The sequence below is a fragment of the Triturus cristatus genome, chromosome 8 (genome assembly GCF_964204655.1).
Source record: "Triturus cristatus chromosome 8, aTriCri1.1, whole genome shotgun sequence".
NCBI classification, from domain to species: Eukaryota; Metazoa; Chordata; class Amphibia; order Caudata; family Salamandridae; genus Triturus; species Triturus cristatus.
Window position 1 is genome coordinate 413,171,667 of NC_140591.1, and position 6,000 is coordinate 413,177,666.

Sequence of the window (6,000 nt, forward strand, 5' to 3'; positions counted from 1 at the left end):
ATACAGAGATGTGAGATCATTGCCATGTGATGTGGAAACCATTCATGAAACGATTTCTCCTCAAGATGGCTTGACTCAAATTCAGCCATTGTTCACATTGGCTTTTCATGCATAATTCTGCTAGTTTTTAAAACCATGGTGGTAAAATATGGCTATTGTCTCCAAGCATAGCATCATACTTCTGTCATGTGCAACTCAAATCTTTTGTTCAAGGTATTTCCCCTGTAACTAATATCAATTTCAAATTTTCAAAACCAATTTCATTGATGAAGAAAAGTAAATACTTGAACTCTTTGAACGGCATCTTTGTAATTGCGATGTTATCACCATAGACACTAAGACAGAATATTCTATATCCAAATCAGCTCTCCCAGCCCCACCAAAAATGTGGGTCTTGGTGGAGTCTTTTCTCTGTGTGACAGTCATCATGTTTCTCCAGAGATGCATTTCTACCATGTGTCCACAACAATGCACTTTCCGCAAATGTCTTTCTCAAAGTGTTCTCTACAGCCCACACCATTCATTTTATCAGCTATTCGCAATTGATAACTGCAGAGTTACATGCAATAGATGCCTTTGCCAGCTTCTTGATTCATGAGCCCTCTGTTTGCAGATAATAAGTGTATAACAAGGCACTGGCCCACAGGAAGGCCACCATGTTGCACTGCTAAAATATCCACCAGAATGAGTAGAAGAGAACAATACATTTCATGGGCACACTATAGGTAATGTTGAAAACTAAGTGTGAGACTGGAAAGCAAAGAGTATAGCCCTGAGGCAGGATTCTCAAGGTATTTAAACTTCTGACATTTTACAATGGGTGCCCACTTCTCAATTTACGAGTGCTCACAGAGACGTGGATGTTTGGAGTTTTAGAAAGGGGACACATGCATCCACAGTCTCTCTATGTAGTGACACTCTTTTTGAAAGTATTTTACCACCTTCAGAACGGTCAGATATTTATTCCTGTGAACATCAGGAGGTAATGGCGAGAACTGTGAGGTAATACCCCCAAAATTGGTTTTAGCATTGGTACTGGTGTTGGTGATGGGGAAGGCATTCCCGCACACACAAAAAAATGTGTTCTCCATTGAGGATAAAACTGTTAGCAAATGCACATACACTGCACATTGACATTTCTTTCTGTAGAAATGTACAATGAGCAAATATTTATGCGTGTGAGTATTTTGGGAATCTTGAAGTTTCATTTTGTTCATGGAGTTTTCCTAGGATTCTTTTTGAATTCCCCAAAAGTTGGAAATATTTAAAGTGTGGGTAAAAAAGTGGAGCACGACACAGTGCCAATTAGCAGAACTGCTTTCCTCTAGCAGTTAGGTGGGACAATATAAGCCACATGAATGTGGCTTGTACAACTTGGAAAGCACATTATGGAAGCATATTCCACTGTTCATATTTTAATGACAGCAAGCTCATATGTTAGCTGAGAAGCATATACAATCCTGTAACTTGCCACCCTAAAGTTACAGTTCAAGTAGGGTTTGAGATAGAAGACCTTTATGTTTTGTGTGTGTTACATGGTCTGTTAAGTCTTGAGTTGTGCATCCCTTATTAGTGTTACTTTGTGTGAGGCTAATCTTTGTGTTTGTTTCTCTGCTCCTTAAACCACTGTAGGAATTGTGTTAACATATGCATGTAGCAATAGTCTTCAGTGATTGTTTATAGTACTGATTATGTACCAAAGAATGCTCCTGCAACATTTCCATAGCCTCCATATCACTATCAATTTTATCTAAAAGTTGTACCTGTGCCCTAGCAAACATATTAGATCATGCTCTTTGCCACTAAAAGCACCACCAGCTGAGAGTAACATAACACCTCTACATGTGTTTTAAAATATCATTTACATTGTGCTTTTCCTTTTCTCTTAAAAGTACAACTAAGCCAACATTTTGTCTTTATTTGATCAAGCTTTTATTTGCACATTACACTAGTCATGTGCCTCAAAGCTGCAAGTTGGCTGTCTGGCCGAATTGAGCCCATCTGAATGTAAGGTTTACTTCCCTATATTGGATGATCAAAACAAAGTGCTTTTTGGATAAGAAACGGACATATCCTATCTCACAATTAAAATAGGGAATTCTAGAGGAGGCCAAAGGAAATTCACAGGAAACACATCATTTCAATCAATTGTAGATTTCAACTAATGCGAAGCCTACATATTTATGGTCTATGGAATACAAGAAATTATAAAAAGTTTAACCTGTATTGTGGTTCTATAATGCTATCTTGGTATATATGTGTGTGTATATATATATATATATATATATATATATATATATATATATATATATATATATATATATATATATATATATATATATATATATATATCCTGTAATTCACAGTACTGACTTCATTTGCAGGATATTTACCTTCCCTAAACAAAAGTTAAACACAGGATGGTATCTTTCAGTCATTGATAGTAAAAAAAGAAACTTTCATAACGACTGTGCAGCTCTTAGAAAATTAATCAGTACGCCTGACAAGCTCACCCTTGTAGGCCCATTCTTGATAGAAGCAACTATGAAAAAATCCTCCACAGTGTGTGCGAATAAACATTGTAAATGCAAAGCACTGTTAGCCAAAAGTTACACTGTTCCAAATTGCACTCTGTTTTTCTTCCATTATATTGTTAAAACTACTCTCTGGTGTCAATGTACTACAAAAGAAAAGCACATATTAGAACTCTTTTTCATTTCATTTACTTTATTCAAATGCATGTTGTATCCATAAAGTTGCAATTAAAATCATACAATCCATTACTTTAACCCCTTCGGTGCTCATGACGGAACGGTTCCGTCATGAGCCACGGTTGAGCTGTGCTCATGACGGAACCGTTCCGTCATGACCACGCCCGCGCAGGAAAAGATCAGCACAGCAGGGGAATCCGTCCAGCATGGAAGGGGTTAAAAGGTGATCATAAAAACATACAAAAGCATGGCATGTAATAATTTAAATGAGCCCCCGTTTTTACTTTCCTTACAATGCGCTTTGCATTTTTAAAGTTGATTTACAGTAATATGCATTATAGCATAAATCAGATTTTGCACATTAGCACATTATCCTCAACATAAGCACATTTCTTGAAACATTGACAGACATGTTTGCAGTCTCAGGCAAACAATGAATACTGAACAGATTTCATTAAAATGCTCTAAATCTTTCTAGTGAGTACTAAAATAAATCATATATTACAAAAAATAAACAACAAAGTATATTTGTAAATTGGCCAATATATTGATATCTCGTGTTTAAGGTAGAGTTCATAATCCACTCTGCCTATGGTTGCGAGTTTGTACATGTCACCAGAACCCCCGGTAGCAACAGAGGCTCATATTACACAGTTCTCTCTTATGTATTCTTTCTATCTATCACATTCTTACATACACACACATAACAATAACCCCAAGATTTGCACTATTGGACCACAGTATGCTACTATTTATTATGTTTTCAAGGAAAGGGTTATGTCATTCTGATAAAATGCGAAAAATACTTCACAAATATAACATAATTCCTATGAATCACGTCATACTATTAACATTTGTGGCAGCACTGCTGTTTCAGCAATAGCCAAGCATGTAATTATCAGTACATGTTTAATAGCATGGTGCAAACTCCTTTCCTGGATGTCCCGTTTTGTTATAGCTTGTTTTCCGGCAGTGCTTTGAAGATTGAAACCAATGATATCGATTGTTTGTTAAAAAAATATTCTATTCACGTCAAATGTTTTGGGTGACATTTGCTTACTATTTGTTCATCTTGAGTGGACTGGTGGAAGATAAAGTGACAGGTGTTTACAGTGTTCAGTTGGGATAGTTTTCCTTACCCCTTCTATGCATAGTCAGCCCTTCCAGACCAGCCTTTGCATTCAAGGTGAATTCTGCATACATAGTTTAAATATTTAAAAGATGCCTGTGCGTCTCGAGTAAGAAACCAGTAGTTTTTTTTACTTGACTATAGGCAAATGCATTTCAGGGAAGGTAGCAAAACAATTGATTTTTGTCTCAGTGACCATCTTTACTTACTATGCCTCCTCAGACTCAGTAGTCTGCAGAGATTGGAAATGTGTGTAGCACAGAATAAAGGTGCAATGTGGTATATTTTGTATGAAGGGTTAACATGTCTGTAGAAGCAAATTGAGGGACTATACATCCCAGATTGGCACCAAACTTGAGTATGTGCTTAGGTGTCCTGTTGGGTTGGCGCAAGAGAAAGTGAGAAGAAGGGGACCAGAATGTTTCTGAAATGGCAATGAATTTGTGAGAGTGAAGCACTTAAAAATAAACACCTCATAACGTAGTATCAATGAACTTTTCTTTGGGGCTCATATTCTTCAGGCCAATTCTACAAAATTCTCTTTCTTTGTTACATAAGAGTCTGACAAGCCTGGAGGGTTAGGCACACTATTCCCACATACTTGGAAAATAATAGCCTCAGACATCCAGAATAATTGTATTCAATAATTACACTTGTTCATGTTTTAGGTCTCGCCTACAGACAACTGTAGTTCAATAATATATAGAGCTGGCTTTGAAGCTGGCCCATTCCTTGTGATTGGAAAGCTTTATTGTCTATCATTTGAATGCTTCTGATTTGTTGAATTTCCCCTTTAGTGGTTTTTGTCCAGCCCATGGAGCATATCTTCATTGCCATCTTTTTATAAGATGAGTTGTAACCTTCCATCACTGACAATACAGAACTCTTTGCTCATTTCTTTTATTTAAAAGATTTGGCTTTCCTGACACATGCACACTCCTGATACCTTTGATCAAGGTAAATGTACAAAATTTAACCTGCAAGTGCAAAACCTCTCCTTCGACATTCCAATTTTGAGTCTGTTGCAGCCCCCATTTAGGTTAGGAAAATCCTTTGCTGTGCCAGACAATGGCCCACGTTTTAAATTTGACTAGAAATAGTAAATAAACTTACGGACCAAAAACGCACGTCACTTTTGAGACATGAAATTTGGGACCCACACTAAATGCATATTCTGAATGCATCACAGAGACATGACAGGGTAAGTGTCTTGCACATTGTTCCCTAATGTTGGATTGCACTATTAACGTTTACCGCTGTCTGTTCAGAGTTGCTTCTGTACCGCTAAGTATTAAGGTCACACGCATGCACACATACAAAAGGTTTTTGTTCAACTGTTTTGGTGATTACCAATGTGGACAATTTTAACATAAGCCCAGGATAAATGTTTAAGGAGAATAGGTCTTGGTTTGTTTTTTTGTGCAAAATTAAAGGTGCATGCATAGAAAGGACAAATGGAAAGCTGAAAAAAAAAATTCAAAACCGTGGTTTTCTGCCCTCACCGATGGTATAAGATCTATCTTGCCAGAACCGGTCATGCTGCAATTTACCTTTATACAACAGACTCCTTTTGCAGATTTCTTTTTTTAAACTGATAATATTTTAATATGTTTTATAAAAAAATGATTCCTCCCTGCTTTAATACTAGGGAAAATATGCTAGCATAGCTCTAGTTTTGGGTCATTCTTTGGCCCAGGAGCGTAATTTGACGAGTCTTAAGGGATGGCGAGAGTGGGTAGATTTTTAGCTTCAATTGACCTACTGAACTGTTGATGAGAAATGCAGGTTTAAATCAACAATGCTGTTTTTTTAATGGTGGGTGGAGGTCTTTGCCTGTTGTATGAATCTGCACATTTATCTATGTTGGGGTGAATTGCAGAACTAGATATTTTATATGAGATGTTTTCTAATTCTTTTCTACTGCTGATGCATATTAAAGTAAAAAAAAGCTATGTCAATGGTTTGCTCATAAAGTAGAGTGCACATGTACTTGAAGAACTCCTTTCTGCCATACAGAAACCCTCTTTTCTCCAATTCTTTGTCCATTTATTGGGTCTCTTCCCCCAAGTCCCAGCCTTTCTCCTACATTGAAACATGCATGGTTGGCTTAGTGAATCCACTATTAAAGACCTTTCTGTTGTTACCAGTTATCAAGCATGC